At 40.1% G+C, this 18596-nt stretch overlaps 1 protein-coding gene across 25 annotated transcripts in view; it reads left to right on the top strand.

The window, feature by feature from the left end:
- Window positions 1-14888: 14888 nt before the first annotated feature.
- LRRFIP2 (LRR binding FLII interacting protein 2) overlaps window positions 14889-18596 on the top strand; it is a 126556-nt gene continuing 122848 nt past the window's right edge. For 14 of the 25 annotated variants that reach the window (XM_034761106.1, XM_034761100.1, XM_034761105.1 and 11 more), the window contains exon 1: window positions 14890-15346. The gene's annotated coding sequence lies outside the window, so the exon portion shown is untranslated. Of the gene's footprint in view, window positions 15347-18596 lie in introns of all 25 variants that reach the window. The other 11 variants (XM_034761117.1, XM_034761114.1, XM_034761116.1 and 8 more) reach the window with 4 other exon arrangements.

Here is an 18596-nt window from a genome sequence, read left to right as displayed (position 1 = left end):
TATGATGCTGGGTAACTGTACCTGTAATCCCCCTCCATGGTCCACCCAGGGCAGTCACTTTTGGCTCACAGCCATCATCTCTCCTGGAACAAGAGCCACATCTCACTCCCTCCTGGCCAAGGTTTTCCTAGGGTGCACAGCTCCTGCCTTACACTGTGATATCCCCAGCAAGCCAGACTGCCTAAAAAGGCCAGCATCTGCACTTTGGTCATTGCCCTCAGAGAGAAAGCAATGTATTACCTGCAGTTATAAGTTACCACACAGCCCTTTCTAAGCAAGCATATTTATTTGTAAAGTAAAAGCATTACAGAGAAAACAAACCGAATGCTTACCAGATATCCCTGCAACTCCAGCTTCAGGCTCTGGTGGGTGTCACTCCTTCAAAACCCACAACTAGGTTTTCCCCTAGGTTACAAATTCATCCATTTTAGCTTCAGAACAGATTGCAAGTAGATCAGCTATTTTTTATAAGCTTGGGCCCTTGAGCTTGGCCTTCTGTATCAGGTAGTCAGCAGACAATGACCCTCTCCTCAGGGAATAGCTTAAAAGGCTGGGTTTTTGCATAACTGAAGTTGGGGGATTTGCATTAACCTCCCCCCAGGGATTCCCCAGGAAATCCACTTAACACTTATTGGCCTAAAAGTCCATACTTGTCTGGCACATTTTCAATATAGTCTTTTAAACTCTCAGGTCTCACATCTGTCACCTCTCCCTTCTAGAGGTTACATACAATAATACATAAACTTAATACAATAAGGTCTTTCAAGGATATTGCAGGAAATTGCCACACACAGCTCCCTAAATGATCTTAACAGCCCTGTTTAGTATGGACTTGGTGAAGGGAAAGTGATATGGGTTCTAGAGATACCAGAGAGGAGGGAGGTCCTATTAGATCATTTCAGGATTACTACCTTGGTATCTTTTCACTTATCATGGACTGATTGCATAAGTGGTTCTCTGCTTATTCTAATCACAATGACAAAGTGGAGGAATAGTACCATACCCACATATGTACCCTACAAACACACCTAGCACTTGGCTTTGTTGGTGAGTTGCCCACCTAAGTAGATGACTTTTAAATCTTCTGTTGCAATCCTCATTTTGGATATATTGATTTCCCCCCCCCTTTGTATGCTTGCCCTCCCTCCCTCACTCTCTACCCCCCTCCCTGCCACAAGACCAAGAGGAAATGTTGGTAGTTTTTATTTTAAGTGACATTTAGGGTAGGGCCTTATGTTAGCACCTGTACCCCCATTAAAACCACTATAAATCTCAAAACATTTTACACCAGTTGTAATGGTTATAATTTTGTACACTTCTAATGCATCCATTTCAAACTGCCATGAGACACAGTATCAAGCTAGTCTTACAATTCCATTCCCATTTCATTTCTCATTAGTTACTAGCATACTGAGTGCAGAAAAAATAATGAAGGCCAGAGAAAAATGCTGCAACCAGTCAATATTTCATAATCACAGTACTATAAATATGCCTTTTATCACTTGTAAGGAGAGCACAACTTCCTTTTGGCTAAACTCAGATATATGAACAGAAAATGCTTTTCTAACTGTTAGTTTGAATATATAAGCTGTCCGCTGTCACACTGCTACACAAGAACTCAAATTCTTGATTTTAAGAATGTATTTTCTAACTTTCTATACTGAAAATGTTTCATGTAGTATTTTTCTTTTCCTGATTGCCTTCCCCATGAGTGGTCTCACTGAGTTAATCGATACTTAATTGTATAGAGGCCCTCTCAGAGGTCCAGAGAGGCCCAGGCCACCTCCAGCTTTTGAGAGTCCCTAGCCATAATAAAAATAAAAAATGATGACACGTTAAAACAAAATAAGGCACCAAAAAAAGAGTGAGACATAACTTGCATATTTTTTTACTTAACAAATGCTTATCTAGCCTTTTTCTGTGCAAATGCACTAATTATTGAGGGGAAAAAATCTAGCTTTCGTGCAATGTCACTGTTGATATTAAGCATGGTGAGCCCATTCAGACGCTGTTGACCCATAGCTGAACGATGATAGTTCTTTACCTGCTTCAACACGTTGAAGGTGCATTCACCTGAAGCCACTGATGCAGGCAAACTGAAAAAAATTTGAGGCCCCCTTTGAGCTTGAGGCCCAGGCCAAATGGCCCTTCTGGCCCTCTTCTGATTGTATAGTTAAGTAGCACATGTTCGGCATCAGCGAAACAGGCACTTTTTTTTAGAACATAAAGAAAAGTAGTATTGGAAAATTACTCTTCTTTACAAGGTGCTTGAGATAACATATATAGGGCCAAATAATGCCCTCAGATACATTAACATCAATGCAAGTCACATGTATGCATGTGAGGACAGAATTTAGTCCTTAGAATATTATGTGCAGTATTCAAGAACCAGCATAAATAATTTAAAGACCGATTCTCCATTCCCTATATCTCATATCATCATTTACACCTTGGCTAAATTAGTGCAAAGAATGAGAAATAACTAAATAAGATGGAAGGCAGCGAGAAATAAGATGGAAGGCAGCGAGGGTCAGGGCCTTGGATTCTGGAAATGGTGCCAAGTAAGGCAATAAATTTTAGTCAAAACCTAGATAAAATAAGGAACAACTAAAAGGAAGGGTGATCTGGTGGGGATCCCTTAAGCAAAGCCATAAGAACATAAGAATAAATTTACTGAGACTCCACTGATGTAAAATTATGAACAGTCATGACTGGAATTTAAAAAGCACTCTCAGCTCTGTCTTGAATTCAAAGGGACTTTTGATATTCACTTTGATGGGAGCAGCAGTAGACTCAAATCTGCAAGAGTTTAGGGTGCTCATAACCTACTCAAATCAGTCCAAAAGAAAGGAAAGTCTTAGGCCTGCCTCCACAAAGCACTGGAATGCCTAACTTTTAGGCACCTAGGAAATCACTGAAACAACAGTGTAATTCATAGAGACTGAATTAGGTAACTAGGGTCCCTATATAATGAATGGGGGGAGATAAGTCCCTTAGAATGACAGGCACAAAAACAAGCATGCAAAATGAACAGGAGTACTTGTGGCACCTTAGAGACTAACAAATTTATTTGAGCATAAGCTTTCGTGGGCTACAGCCTACTTCATCGGATGCATGTAGTGGAAAATACAGTAGGAAGATATATATATACACACAGAGAACATGAAACAATGGGTGTTACTATACACACTATAAGGAGAGTGATCAGTTAAGGTGAGCTTTTATCAGCAGGAGAGAAAAAAAACTGTTTGTAGTGGTAATGAAAATGGCCCATTTCCAGCAATTGACAAGGAGATATGAGGAACTGGGGGGTGCGGGGGAGAATAAGCATGGGGAAATAGTTTTACTTTTTCCACTCCCAGTCTTTGTTCAAGCCTAATTTAATGGTGTCCAATTTGCAAATTAATTCCAATTCAGTAGTCTCTCATTGGAGTCTGTTTTTGAAGTTTTTTTGTTGTAATATTGCGACTTTTAGGTCTGTAATCGAGTGGCCAGGGAGCCAACTGCTTTTTGAATGTTATAATTCTTGACATCTGATTTGTGTCCATTTATTCTTTTACGGAGAGACTGTCCGGTTTGGCCAGTGTACATGGCAGAGGGGCATTGCTGGATGAGGAGCTGCTTAAGCTAGCCTCTGTGAGGATGGGCTCCCTCAGTTTCATCTGCTGAAGTTGTTCCACTGTGGCTTAATAATTAAAAAGTCATTGGGCCAGAGAGCAAGTGCAAGAAAGATTCTGTAGCTTGATGGTGAGGTCATCCACCTGGGAGATGGACGATCTGGGGTCCAGTCCCCCTGCTCCAATGACTAGACTATTTAATTATTTTCACACCATGGAAGTGCTTCAGTAGGAGAGATTGAGGGAGGCCTCATAGCTCAGGGGTTATAGCACTCTCCTAACAAACATCAGTGTCTCCTGTTTAAATACTTTCTCGCTTTCTACCTAAAAGAGGAATTGAACCTGGATTTCCCACATTCTTGGGGGGTGGACAGGCTTACCACCAGGCTGAAAGTTGGGTGGGGGAGAGGGGTGCTGCTGCTCCCAGCTCCTCCTCCAGACAGATTCTGAATGGAACCCATTCTTGTAGATTGCCTCTGAGCATGCCTATTGGATCACACCCCACAGGCAAGATAGGTGTTCACCTGCCTATCTTTCCCTGGTTTGTGGATCACACTGGGGCTTAGGCAAGAGATAGGAGTCTGGACACCTAGAGTGAGGTAGCACTGCACATTTCCAGTTGCACAAACTTAGGCACCTCAGGAACTTTTACTCTGAAAATGTAGATGTCAAAGGAGTTTAGGCTCCTACAGGGTTCAGCAGCAGCCAAGCAAGAATTTTGTGGATCAAAGTGTAGCCTTAAACTGGGACTTAGGTGCCAACGTCTAGAGGGTATTTACCTAAGCATTTGTGTGGCTCTGGCCCATAGGATGGATATCAGCAAGGAGTTTTCCCCTCAAACTTTTATTTAATATTGCAATAGTTTTCCAAAAGAATATAGAAACAAAGAGAATAAATGTATATAAGAAAAACTGAAATGTATCTAAAGCTATTTATGTCATCTAATAATATATCATCAGCTGATTAGTAGTTTAGAAAAAGGATCTTCCTTTGTAGCTATTTGGTCCCTATTAATCCTCTCAATTTCAGGGTTGTCCTTCTTATAGGAACTTTCTCCCAGCATGCCTTTCTGGGGACTGGCCCTTTAAAGCTGGCAGACACAAGCAGCTGCATCCCTAAAGTGGCTATTTTGCAACTAGCTGCGCCTTACTGCATTTCCCCTTTCTTTCAACTGGTATTTTTAACTCTAATTATGTTTTCCTTTTTGTATTTCTGAGGAGAGATCACATTCTCATAGCTATGAGTGAACCACTGATTCTCTCCATCCACCCTGTCTTACACAGAGTGTCCCTAATCTCAGTTCAAATGTTGAAAATATGGATATTTATGATCATAAATATATTGGAGTAGAGTAATAGAAATGATTGGAGCACAGTTAACAGTTATGGCAGCCATATTGTAACATACATGTACTTAATAGCCACCTTAAGTCAATCTGCTCCCAGAGCTCTCATATTTAAAGCAGGAATTACTGCCTGTTTTTTAAGTTGCTATGTTGGGATCAGATTTTAGAAGCAACCCAGCCAAACGTCCTCTCCCCAACACGCAAAAGTAGGAAACACACAACAGCAGGCTTGGTTGTTCTAAAAATGAACCTAGATGTCTCTTGTTATCAGGAGTTGGCAACTCTGGCATTACCTCCAGGAAATGAGGCAACTATTTGAACAGGCAGTCTTCATCTTACTTATGTTGATCAGTTGACAATTCAATTCATTTATAGCAGATTTTGAAACAAGGAAAGCAGTAATGGGTAGTCAATGGAATACTGTCATATCTTCAAAGAGTGAGTAACCACAGAGAGTGTACGCATAATTGCTTAAAACATTGTTTGTCACTAGATATTAAGCCTCTTTTTAAAATGTTTTTAGTACTTAAGATTTAGATGCTCTGTTTATTTAAATGCTTAGGGATTATTTTTGCTACTTTGAAAGATGCCTTAAATCAGTGATAGTTTAACCTTTTTTGGGTGATCTGAAGCAAAGACTAAAAATATTGCTCTAAACCCTACTTAAAGTTCAGATTCTCAGTTGGTGTAAATCAACATAGCAACAAAATAGTAAAGCCATGCTGATATATGACAAATTAGGATCTGGCTCAAAGTGTAGTTCTGTTCTGAAAATTGACTGTAAAAATAGCATTGTAGGGCTATATGTTTAGTGTGTCTCAATCGTTTTTATATCAGATGTGTTCTGTTTACAAGTAAAAAACTGTTTTTACAGCTGCCAGCCCTTTAAAAATCAGACTGGGCTCTGAGTCAAGCAGAGTTCTTTCCTTTTCATGCATCATCACCTGTAATAAAGGTTCTGCAGACCAAAATATGTCCTAATTATACCTGTGCGTTCTCTTTGTTTAAAAATTATGGCTTCAATGACAGATGTGCAACTCCATTGCCATCAACAGAGTTGCGTAAGTGACCAAATAGGCTTTTAATTGGAAGTTGATAAACAAATCTACACCAGAAATATAATCCAACTCATTCTCTTAGTTGTGCTGGTTCTGCAGTGCTAACCAGAGTAAAAAACATTAAAAATGTATCACTAAAGTTAGCTCTTTGAACAAGAAAGCAAGTTTGAATAAGTGTCATTTTTGCATAGCCACTTTTCAGAGCAGAATTATACTAAACATAGTAAAACCTCACTGTATATGCTGAGTCAGATCCGCTGACTTGTGTTGGCTTTAAGAATAAAAATCAGTAAAAATATTGTCACACAACTAAAAAAACCCTAAGCTCCTTTTTCTTGCACCATCAGACTTTTTTACTAAAAGTTTCAATCAGTTACACATAGGCAACTTCAATGAAGGCAATGGAATTGCACACGTGTCAGTGAGGCCATAGATTTTAAAACAATGGTAATACATACATGTAATTTAGGACATAATTTGGCCTACAGAACTCTTATTAATGCTGATGTATGAGATGGAAAAAATGCACTTTACCACTCAAAACCCAGATTCTATTTACATGGCTGGCATTTAGAAAAAACATCTTACAGACTAAACGTTTGATACATGAATAGTTGAGAAGATAGACACGCAACCCCACATGCAATTTAAATAAATCATTCTTTAGAGTAAAACTACACTTTAAGCGAGGAATGTAAAAACTTGGCCCTCACACTTTTTATACTTTCCAGTTTAGGGGTGGAGAATTCTACAAACAGATACAACTTGAAATAAACACACAAATTCACTGGATACAAAAGTTCAAGTAGTCTGTTACTGGGGCACTATAATTCAATACTCAGTTGAGTTAAAGGGAAACTGTCAACTTGAAAGCTAGTCAATAAAAATTGCTTAAAGTATTTTCAGGTACTAGACATGTTTTTGAGTCCCTTTACCAAAACTTCTTGTATTTTGATTATACTTTACTAGTTTTCTAAAAATTCTTCTCTTCCCGGTAGTTGGGGGAAGCCCCTCAATAAACAGTGAAAATGACTATGCATATTTCACAACAATGTAAACAAATGGAAAAAATATATGTTTTTTCTTTTGTTTACCATTATAGATTAACATATTATAGGTTAACATATCATATTAACTTCAGTAGGTAAAATTTTACAGAGAAATTTATCTTAAGTTGAAAGTCCCTTTAAATATAAATGGAATGGGGAAAAGTGTTAGGAATAATCATATGTATGACTTTTTTTTCTCTTGATCTCTAAATGTTGACATTTGTTTACTGTTACAATAGTGACAATCCCTAGCATTCAAAAATCACAGTTCAGGCTCCCAAAATCAGGAGACTAGATAAAAAATAGTGAGATCATAAAGTAACTATTTTGGGGTCTTCTTATTTGAATTCTGGTGTTTGAGTCTTTAGGGGTCATGTTTTTCCAGCAATTCTCTGAAAGCATGAAGGACAGAAACATCCTAATTAAAAAAAAAGTTGCAATTCTTAGCTTCACATAATTTTAAGAGCTGGGACTTTCAGAAAATACCAAATGTTGCAGGACATGTATTAAAATAATGGGTTGACAATACTGCTGTTGTCTTAGACCTTGGCCTATGTACCCTATTAGTAAATTTTACCTTCTAAAGCCCCTGTCTTGCAAGTACTTTAACACATGCTTAACTTCTAACGTGAGTAGTCCAGTTGAAATCAACAGAATTACTCACATGCTTAAACTCCTACATACCTCTTAGTAGGAATGGGGCATTCAATTGTAATGACCTGATTTTTCAAGTGTGCTGAGTTTTCACAGTTTCAGTTGGCTTTACTGATCATGTGAAAATCAGTCCCATAAGCATTTGAACCTGTGCCAATGGTTATAGCATGAAGAGTGTTAGGAAGATGAAACCGATTTAGCCTCTGGGAGTTTTCAGCTTTTAATATTTCTCACAAGGGAAATGCATTTCAATCCCTGACAAATTTAAAATTAAAATATTTTACTGTAGCCTTGCTCCTATAATTTAACACCAAATGTATAAATGAAGTATCTACCTTACCTCCAGGGAATCTGCTGTAAATTAATGTCAGATATATATAGTGTGAAAAGGAGAGAATGCACAGATGACAAGAAACAACATGTAGCAGTCAGGTTGAGTAACCTGGACAATATATTTAATGGGAAACCAACATATCCTCTTGTCTAAGGTGAGCTTTACACCTTTAAAAATTATTTGATTTATTTTTTTTTTAAAGTAAAATACATTAGACAACCAGATTCATGGCTGGAGTATATGAGGGAAGCTCCACTGAAATCAAAGGGTAGTAAATTAAGTTGGTTGAGAGTATTTTGTTAAGCGAACAGTGTGTGCATTTCAGACTTATTTCTTGAGGAGAATTGTACAGCAGTAGTCCATTTGTAAGATACAAAAAGGAGGGATTAAAGAAACAGTAGAACTATCTTACGTGTGTGCTGATTATTAGTTTATTTACGAGTGCTCTTCCATCACTGGGTGGAAGTAATTTATATTATTTGGGCTTATATAATATTATAAGACTAAAATATAGTCTTTATATTACACTGGGCTTACATTCATTTATGGGGCTAGGCTATCTCTAATAACAAGATCCACTAGACTTTCAATACATTCTAAAACCCACTAGTATTGAGAAGCCAGGTTAAACTGTGTTGTAATAAAATTCCTACATAAGTGTGATTATGGTCTGAAAAGCAACTATGAAATAAAAATCATGTACATACTCAAAAGATCTGTGTGTTTAGACAAGTCTGCTTCATTCTGAGAAAAAAATAAGTTGTTAACTGCTTTTCACTCCTGCTAGTCCTGCAGACTCATTTGAGACTTATTCCTTAAAGAGATTTGTTATGGAACAGTAAGCTGGATTCTACTTTGACTCATGTATCATCAATAAAATTGTCAACCGAGTAGCAATTACAAAATCTCTTACTGTTGACACACAACGTAGAAAGAACAGCTTTTGACTTTCGGATACCAGGCTGCATGCTTCTTCCAATATTTGGTCTATGATTTTATGTTATATCTATAATATCTTGATCACAGCTTTTCACCTTGTGTGTAATCGCCTCCAACAGTTACTCCATACTCTCCAATGATTAGGGCCCTACCAAATTCACAGACTGGACTGAAGTAGTTTCCAGTGTTATTGAATGTGTGACATCACAATAACTTTATCAATAAATTATAACATCAGAACGCAGAGCTAAAGCTTCACTGCAAGAAGAGAAATGCCAAAGTGAGGGGGACAGAGAACCCTCATCCAAAATCAAGTATTTTGATTAATAGCAAACCAACCCCAGGCAAATGTATTTCTTTGTATGTTCTCTCTATTCAAAATTGCTTCACTGTGAAAGTCTCTTTTTAAAATTGTATACATGGGATCAGAACTTTATTGCAGGAAACAGACACCAAGTCATAACTGAAACTGATCCCACTAATCAATGTATAAGATTCCTACAGGATACGTTTCCCAGTGTGATCTTCTGTTTAAGCAGAATGCAGATTTCACCCTTTAAATGCTTAAACAGAACAAAGCAGTTCAGTATAGCTTCCTCCCAAAGGCAGTTCTTAGGGTCACAGCTAGGCTCTTCACATACATGTAGTGGTAGAAGTGCATATGGATGTTTTTGTTCCAAATGTATTTTTAGCTGTTTTTACATTAGCTTTTTTAAACTTAAAATTTCTCCACGCGTGGTAGCAAAGGTGAGATTGCTAGTGTAGATGAGCCACCACTGTATTATCTGGTGCTGTTCAGAACAGGCCTTGATGATGTGATAGTTCAAAACACCAGCAGCAGTTGGTCTACATTCAAATTCTCCCCAGTGGAGATGAAACAATAGTATTTACAGTAAGAAATGTCCAGAAAAAATGTTTAGTGTAGACAAGGCCTTAATTGGACACATGTTCACCTTGAAAATCTCTAATAAAAAAAAAAAAGGGGGGGGGGAGAAATTGATATGCTGTTTGACCTGCGAGTTTATTTCCAGTCTTTCTTTCTTTCTTGAGTTTTTTTACTAAATGAGATGACAAAAGAAACTTAGAATTCCAGACACTGGAAGGATTTTTTTGAGAGTGTGTGCTATATTCTTTCTATGAAAAAGTCAACATATTTTAGAAAGTGTTTAGAATTTTGCTGAATCCCATTTCTCCTGTTTGGAACCAGGGGGTCATACGGCTCCTTATCCCTATCTCTCCAGAGATCCACCTTTCAAATTACCACAAAAATTACAGGCAGTATTAAACACAACATACAATTAAGTATGAGCATCCAGCAGTTTTTAGTGGGGGAAAATTGATAATTCAATAACACTGGAAGCTACTTCAGTGGCAATTTGAGAAGTTTTACAGACTCAGACCATTCTCTGTACAGTATTTTCAGCCTTTTCAAAACAGAGATTCAAACATGATCTTTTCATTTGCATGCTTCTAATTAAATGTTTGTTAGGTGGCTGAACAGCCACTTTTCTATCAGTGAGATTGTATTATGAATTGGTATTGTTGCATGTCATACCGCTACAGAATGTTTGCATATGATACTGTGTATTGCTTCTCAGAAAAGTAAACAATTGCCCCTTTTAAACCACAAAAATGCATGTCTGCTCTCAAGTGGACACACTTTTGACTGCATCATTAAAGAAAAATGTGCTGCCTATGATATGAAGAGAACAACATTACGCAAATACCAATACTTCATCATAAAAAAATGTACAAACACAAATGAAAACTTTTTTCCTACATCTAGCAGTACATCGCCAGAGAAGCCATCCCACACAGAGCTAGAACATTTCAGAAGATTCTACATAGCCAGCCTAAACAGACCTGGGAAGAACTCATATTAAAAAGGATATTATAGAAGTTAGACGGTTGCTCTCACCAGCTAAACCAAACCAAAATGCTCTTAATATTTTTATGAAGACTCCCACTAAACAATCAATTCCACAAAATCGGTAGGTGAATTTTTTTTACAGGAATCAACTCAAAAAAACAAAAAAGAAATTACATATCATTTTCAAGATAAGTCACTTTCTCTCTTGCTTTTACTTTGTATTTGAGAGGGCCTTTTTCTCCATGCTTCACCCTGCAGTTAGATCACCATCTATTATCACAAAAATTAACATATTACAAATAAAGCATGATGATTGCACTGCATGATCAAGTGAGGAAAGAGGGTGGGACAGGATCAGGATAATTTTTTCCTTAAAACTGAATATCTTTAATTATCAAAGAAAAAGTATGAAACATTAGTGAAACTTCTAAGGAGGTTACTCTTTAAGTATGTGTGAAAATTGTCTTCTCTATAACAAAGTCTCACTTTCTGAATTAAGATCGTAACAGCTGATGGCAGATTTAAGGGTTGGCAAATATTGACTTTCAAGTATCGGGGGTAGCCGTGTTAGTCTGTATCTACAAAAACAACAAGGAGTCTGGTGGCACCTTAAAGACTAACAGATTTATTTGGGCATAAGCTTTCGTGGGTAAAAACCTCACTTCTTCAGATGCACAGAGTGAAAGTTACAGATGCAGGCATTATATATTGACACATGTAGAGCAGGGAGTTAGTTGGGCCTACTACAGGACAGGCCCAACAAGGACAATAACAGAACACCACTGGCCATCACATACAGCCCCCAGCTAAAACCTCTCCAGCCCATTATCCACGATCTACAACCTATCCTGGAAAATGATCCCTCACTCTCACAGACCTTGGGAGGCAGGCCAGTGCTCGCTTACATCAACCCAGGAACCAATCCCTGTAGCAAACCTCGTTGCCTACTCTGTCCCCATAAATACTCTGGGGACACCATCAATGGACCCAACCACATCAGCCACACCATCAAGGGCTCATTCACCTGCACATCCACTAAGGTTATATATGCCATCATGTGCCAGCAATGCCCCTCTGCCATGTACATCGGCCAAACCGGACAGTCCCTCCGCAAAAGAATAAATGGACACAAATCGGACATCAGGAATGGTAACATACATAAGCTAGTAAGTGAACACTTCAATCTCCCTGGTCATTCTATTACAGATTTAAAAGTCACTATCATTGAACAAAAAAACTTCAGAAACAGACTTCAAAGAGAAACAGCAGAACTAAAATTCATTTGCAAATTCAACACCATTAATCTGGGCTTGAATAGGGACTGGGAGTGGCTGGCTCATTACAGAAGCAGCTTTTCCTCTCCTAGAATTGACACCTCCTCATCTATTATTGGGAGTGGACTACATCCACCCTGATTGAATTGGCCCCGTCAACCCTGGTTCTCCACTTGCGAAGTAACTCCCTGCTCTCCATGTGTCAATATATAATCCCTGCATCTGTAACTTTCACTCTATGCATCAGAAGAAGTGAGGTTTTTACTCACAAAAGCTTATGCCCAAATAAATCTGTTAGTCTTTAAGATGCCACCAGACTCCTTGTTGTTTTTGTAAATATTGACTTTGTAACTGCCAAAGCTCCTTTACTCTAGCCCCTTCCTCATTCTACTCTTGTGTGTTGTTTTGTTTTTTTTCTAGTGGTACAGGATTATGTTTCTACTGAGGGCTTTAGAGGTATTTGTAACTGAGGCCTTATCATTAGGACTGCCACTTAATTTACTTACCCATTCCGCACTTTCACCCATAAAAAGCAACAGAGGGTCCTGTGGCACCTTTAAGACTAACAGAAGTATTGGGAGCATAAGCTTTCGTGGGTAAGAACCTCACTTCTTCAGATGCTTTTTACAGATTCAGACTAACAGGGCTACCCCTCTGATACTTTTTCACCCATGTCTTTTTTCCACACTGGCCCTTAACACATGGAATGCCCTCGCTGAACTGATCCATTAGAGATCATTGTCCTTTCTCCAGATCTCTCCTCACATCTGTCTGATGCCTATGAGAAATTGGCCTGTTAATGATAAGCTGAAGGGAAGATGAGGATAGTAGATACAAGCTGTTTTTGTTATTGTAAATAGGTAAAGTAAGTGTGTAAGGAGCTCATCTAAAGCCCATTAAAATGGATGAAAAGATTCCCATTAACTTCAAGGGGTGTTGGATCAGGCCCTATGTGTATATAAAAATGGTATATATTTGATTGTGTTCCTTTTCCTCCTACCACCTACATGTCATATTAGATAAGTAAACTCTTTGGAACTATGTTTGTATAGTACCTAGAACAATGGTGCTCCACTCTTGTCTGGGGGTTCTGCAAACTGTTATATGATGTAAATACAAATGAGGGACCTATACCCATATACCAGCACTGTGACCCAAGAACCTCTGGATGCCAACTGGCAGAGGGCAATGGGGTGTCTAACAGTATAGGAACCCCCTGGGTTCACTAAAAGAATGTCATGTAAGGTGTCTGCTGAAAACCTGTGTCATATAATCATAGTGAGATGTATTATGGAGAACATTAGAGGACTTATGTTTATATACTACAAATTATGTTCTCTAGGTGTGTACGTCAAAAAAGTAGAGTGGCTTGAGTCCAACTCCTCCAGACAGAGGCTGGGGGACCAATAGATCTCATGCTTTTTTAAAAATTTGTTGTTTGTTTTATAGTTAAACTCAAGTGCTGTGCCTAATACAGGAGCAGGGGTGTAAACTGTGATACACTGTTCCTTAGAGAATAGAGGATTTGGGATTTTTGTGGGTATCAAGTGATCAGGAGCTATACACTCCAGGGAGCTACATTGAAGGGACTTGGGCCTGGGGTGCATCTTTTGTCAACCAGCAAGGCAAAATCAGGGCCTGCTCCCTAGGAGAGTGCTTGACAGTCTGGTTGTAGTAGGAAGCTAACACTCAGCTAGCACAATTAAGATTCCCTCATGCTGGAGGCAGGTAGTAACAAGGTGACTCTCAGCACTGGGTGCCCTGAGAAATGTCACAAACATCCCCAAAACTGTCAGTACTCTTGTGAAGGGCTGCTATTTAGAAGAAAAAGCATTCAAGGTTTGGGCAGTGAAATAGAGGGAAGTTGGTACTGAAAACACCAGGGCTGAATCAATTTTGCAGGGCAAAGTGAGGGGATAAAGCCTTGATTAAGGCTCGGGGTACATTGTTCCCTGGGGGAAAGATTATGATAACCCAGATTACTTTATTCAATCTCGTATGACCTCCAAAGGCGGAAAAAAATTACGAACCTACCTCTGCCAGCCACAGTTTTGACTCACATAGTCTAGTGCTGATACTAATGGGTAAGTTGGGGAGGGGGGTGGCGCAACCTATCCCGGCATCTCCCGGGTCAGCTGGCATGTAACAGAGCCCAGCTGTTGGCGGATCCTGCTGTCCCTTTCAGGGAGCGTGTGCAACCTCAGCTGGCTGAGTGGCGGTGACGAGGACATTTTGACAGGCTGCTGCCATTAGTGTCACTCTCCTTCGTTACCCTGGGCCAGGCGCGGAGGGAAAACACACCAAGCTGGCCCACGCTGGGTGTGCCGCCGCCTCCTCCCAGAAACGCCGGTCTCCGCCCAGCACCCAGTTCTTCCCGTGCGGGCTGGGCAAATGAAAAGGGAGAGAAACGCTCCCCCTCCCCCATTGTATTGAACGGCAGATGACTGACTTGTCATAGAGGCCACAGCGATTCACGCTGCCAATAGTCTCCGCCACGGCTGAGCAGCAACACCTCAGCCGGCTCCCAGTGCACTCAGCAACCAACAGGAGCAGAGTCCGAGTTAGAAGCTGCGCCTCCTCCGCAATGCCAGGAAGCAGGAGCTGCCCAGGCTCACTGCCCAGAAACCCTGCGTATTACGCAGCTGCGCCTGCAAAGCATGGCCTCCGCCCCGCTACTTGTGCGCATGCTCTATGCCTTGTAGCCGTAGTGGCACTACCCCGTCCCTGTAGATAGTAGTGAGTGGAGGGCGGCGCGCATGCGCGCGGTGGGAGCTACAGAGCCCCTGCAGCTGCTAGAGCGGCAGCGCCGGTGTTCTACCGCCGGCGCAGCCCCGTAACCGCCACCTCGCGCTCCCCCCGCCCATGGAACCCTGAGAGCGATTTGAAAAGAACCGCTGTTCCTGTGGCCTGGCGATGTGGCTGTAACCGCCGGCGCGGGGACCTGGGCATCGCTACTCTCTCTTGTCTCCTGCTCGGCTAGAGCAGCTCCTTGCCAGGGGCCTGGGGTGCCCCGCCCGGCAGCACCGCGCTCACCCAGGGCGGCTCCTCGGTGTGGGCTCCAGATCTCCCGCTTCCCGGGGGCTCCTGTGGGCAATAGCCTGGGCTGGAGCCGGGACCAGCGAGGCGCTCGGCTCGTGGGGTGGGTGTCAGGCGGCCCCCGGTCATTTCTTCTCCCGGCGCCGGGGACCTGCAGTGGACTGTCCTAGGTAAGGGACCCGGAGCTCATGACCCTGCCGGTCACGAGGAGGAATGGGGGGGGGGGGGGGGGAACCCCGGCCCCCCCGCCCGGGGGGGGGGGGGGGGGGGGGGGGGGGGCAGAGGGACCCGGAGCCCCTGACCCTACGGGGGAAGAGAGGTGGTAATTGAAGATCTGAGAGGAAAAAGAAGGCAAATATTCAAATACCCCCACTGCAACCTGCAATACATTTGAATATTTATGTATTCTAGATGTATGTGGTATGTGTACATATATCTGGGGTGTTGGTATATGTGTTTACTGCATAGATCTCATGTACTTATGTGTATTTATTGTGTGGGATCCCCAAGTGCTATTCAGATGCCACATGCCCACTGATGGTTTCACAGGTGCGGTGGGAGGGGGCAATGCCCTGTCCATGAGATGCTGTCCTCAGTGTTGAGGTGCTGGGATTAAATTACTACTGTTGTTTACATTTATTTCTCTCTCTCTAATAAACTGAATCCTTCTCTGCAGCACCGCTGAGATGAGTATTTCAGTGCACTTTACCAACACACCCTGATTCATGGTCTCCCAAAGTGTTGAGTTTGCCCCCCTACGGTGGGCACAAAGGGCTATTGCAAGGGTTCAGAGAGTCTTCTCTGTTGTTCTTTGTGATTTCAGCTTTCATTTAAAAAAGTGTGCTGTTTAGCTGTTATGGAAAACCTTAAAAATGTGACCACAGTGTAACTGATGCAGTGTCTGCCTGTATTTGCAGAGAGCCTGGAATGAAAGGTGTGATGTAAGGCTTCCCCATTCATTTAAATGATAATAGTTAGCATTGTTGACATTTCAGGTATTTCACTGAAGTTTGAGAGCAGATGAAGATATTGAAAGATCTACACAATCTAATCTGATTGTGCAATTATATTGGGTAGGTCTTTAACAGCACATGGTTGGATTGAAGAGGGGCATATGATTGACTTCATTTTCCTAGGGGAGCAGGGCTTAGTTTCCAACATTTTGGGAGACTGTCTTAAATCTCTAACTCTCCTCTGAGGAGGTAAGTTAAATCACTTCCTAGCTGCTATTTTTATTTTTTACTGTCTACTATGCCTCTAAATACAAAATTAAAATACCTTTTGAGCTAGCAGTTGAAGAGCAGTGGTAACAATATTGTCTCCCTAATGCTTCACTGGCTAGTTGCATGATGTCAGAACTGATTAAAGGTGCTATAGAAATACAAGGTATCACTTGGGCCTTGTATAATTGTTTCTTCATTTCAGAAAGAGAATACAGAATTAACAGGAGTTGAGAGAAGCTCACTGATAGTGCCAGGTCTGATAATGTTCTTGAGCCGGATCTGGGAGTAGTTAAGTATGAGGACTTAAGGAAGTTCTGTGAACGGTGCATCAGGCAAAATAGTGGTAGTGTCCATTCTAGAGCAATCTGGAATTGCTTCAAAGGAAAGAATTCATTTTCATCATGATTCTCTTTAGCCAATATATAGAAGATGACATAGTGTGTTAACATGTGAATTTTGGAAATTGTGATTCAGATAGGAAGCCAAGTCACTGAGTTTTGGGTATGACAAAGGTCTTAAAAATAAACAGCAAAAGCAGAACTCACAATTAATGTACAACTTGTTATCTGAACATTACTAGATACAGCCTCTTGAGAAACTTGTAATTTGATAGGACACATTGCTGAACAGGTATTTATTATAAGTAGAACCTATGGAGGAGGAGAAAAACAAAAAGGAGGTTTGATATAGTGGTTGATACTTGTAGTAAATGTTTAATGTGGTGCAATGTGTTAAATAATAGAGTGTCACAATTCAAGCTTTGGTTTCTGTTGCCAAGCCCAGGAAATTTTGGGGGAAAGTAATCTAGTTGATTAATTTGAAGAGTTTTGTGTTTAGTGGTTACAAAATTATACTTTAATGACTCCTAAAGAAAGGAATTCATACCTCTATTGTACAGTATTTACTGCAACGTATAGAAAATCCCCTTGAAACTAGATAACAGGTTAGTGTAAATGTATGTAATGGATAGTTAGTCTGTTTATAAGCCCTTTAAAAATATAGATAATCATGTGCATTCAGTGTGATAAAATATTTCATATTAGTAGTGGTGCCTAGGTACTAGAGTGATAGGTATATTTGAAATAACTTAGTTTTCGCTCTTGTGTATTAGGCATATATTGTATAATTTAATGAAATAGTAGGGAAGTATGCGGGTGTGCTATACATACCAAACCCAAGATCCAACATTCTCTGTGTTAAAAGATGCTGACAAATTCAAGTTATACTATTTTAAAAATATTTAATTTCCTAACTGTCATTTTACAGAATGAACTACTTTGAGCTTGTTAAGTACTTGTTATCAAATGTTGAGGCTCTTAGTGTTTGTTTCTAATACATACTATTGTATAGTCACTCTTTCAGAATGTGAGCTGTTTACCGTGGATTTTGTATGTGGGTTTTTGTCTTTTGCTTTTTTAATTCATTAGACAATAGAGCCTTGGTCTGTAATAGCAATATGTATCTTCAGTGAATGAATCTTTTCCTTATGTCACTTGGTGAGAAGATAATTATTTTTAAAATGTGAGTGTGAAAAGATGGTGATGTTGTTATAATGCTGTTCACTTAGTTATGAAATAAAAATCTGATCTATTAAATCTCACTTTACTGTAAGAATGTAATTCTGTAGAATAATTTAATTTTTGGTTTGGTTTTATGCATTTGTTTCAGTTTTCCTGGTGCCTATCCCAAGCTCTAGTCTTGTCCATAATTTAATACACAAACCTGTTACCTTGAACTAAGTCTGGTGTTGCTTTTAGAGTTTCAAAGTATTGGCAGTTCTGTTCTCCTGCATCTCCAGTATGTTTAGCTACTTTAGGTAGCACTGATTTTTGAAATTCCAGCTATTTTCTTCCCCTGCATCTCCCATCAAACCACAGATGCCTCAAATAGTGCCATGGTATGTTTTTTGGCTTGAGTGGCACGAACAGCTTCAGAGCTCCAGGAATAAATCTAAGAGCCCAAAGTAAAATATAAACTGTGATCTGCTGCTATGTTAACACCTTATGGAGTATTGGTGCCCATAAAGTGCAATTCGGCAAGCTTCTCTCAAAGTATTTGTGCTTTGTAATTGCATCTTATTTTATAAAGGATTTCACTGGGTGAAGTGAGCCTCTGCACCTTGTCTGGCATGATAGTGGCCATTCAGGTACCAATTCTTTAAGACATCAATTTCTGTACACCTCTCAGCACAAGAATA

The sequence above is a fragment of the Trachemys scripta genome, chromosome 2 (assembly GCF_013100865.1).
Source record: "Trachemys scripta elegans isolate TJP31775 chromosome 2, CAS_Tse_1.0, whole genome shotgun sequence".
Taxonomy (NCBI): domain Eukaryota; kingdom Metazoa; phylum Chordata; order Testudines; family Emydidae; genus Trachemys; species Trachemys scripta.
Note: the sequence above shows the minus strand (reverse complement) of the source record. Positions and strands in the feature narration are given on the sequence as shown.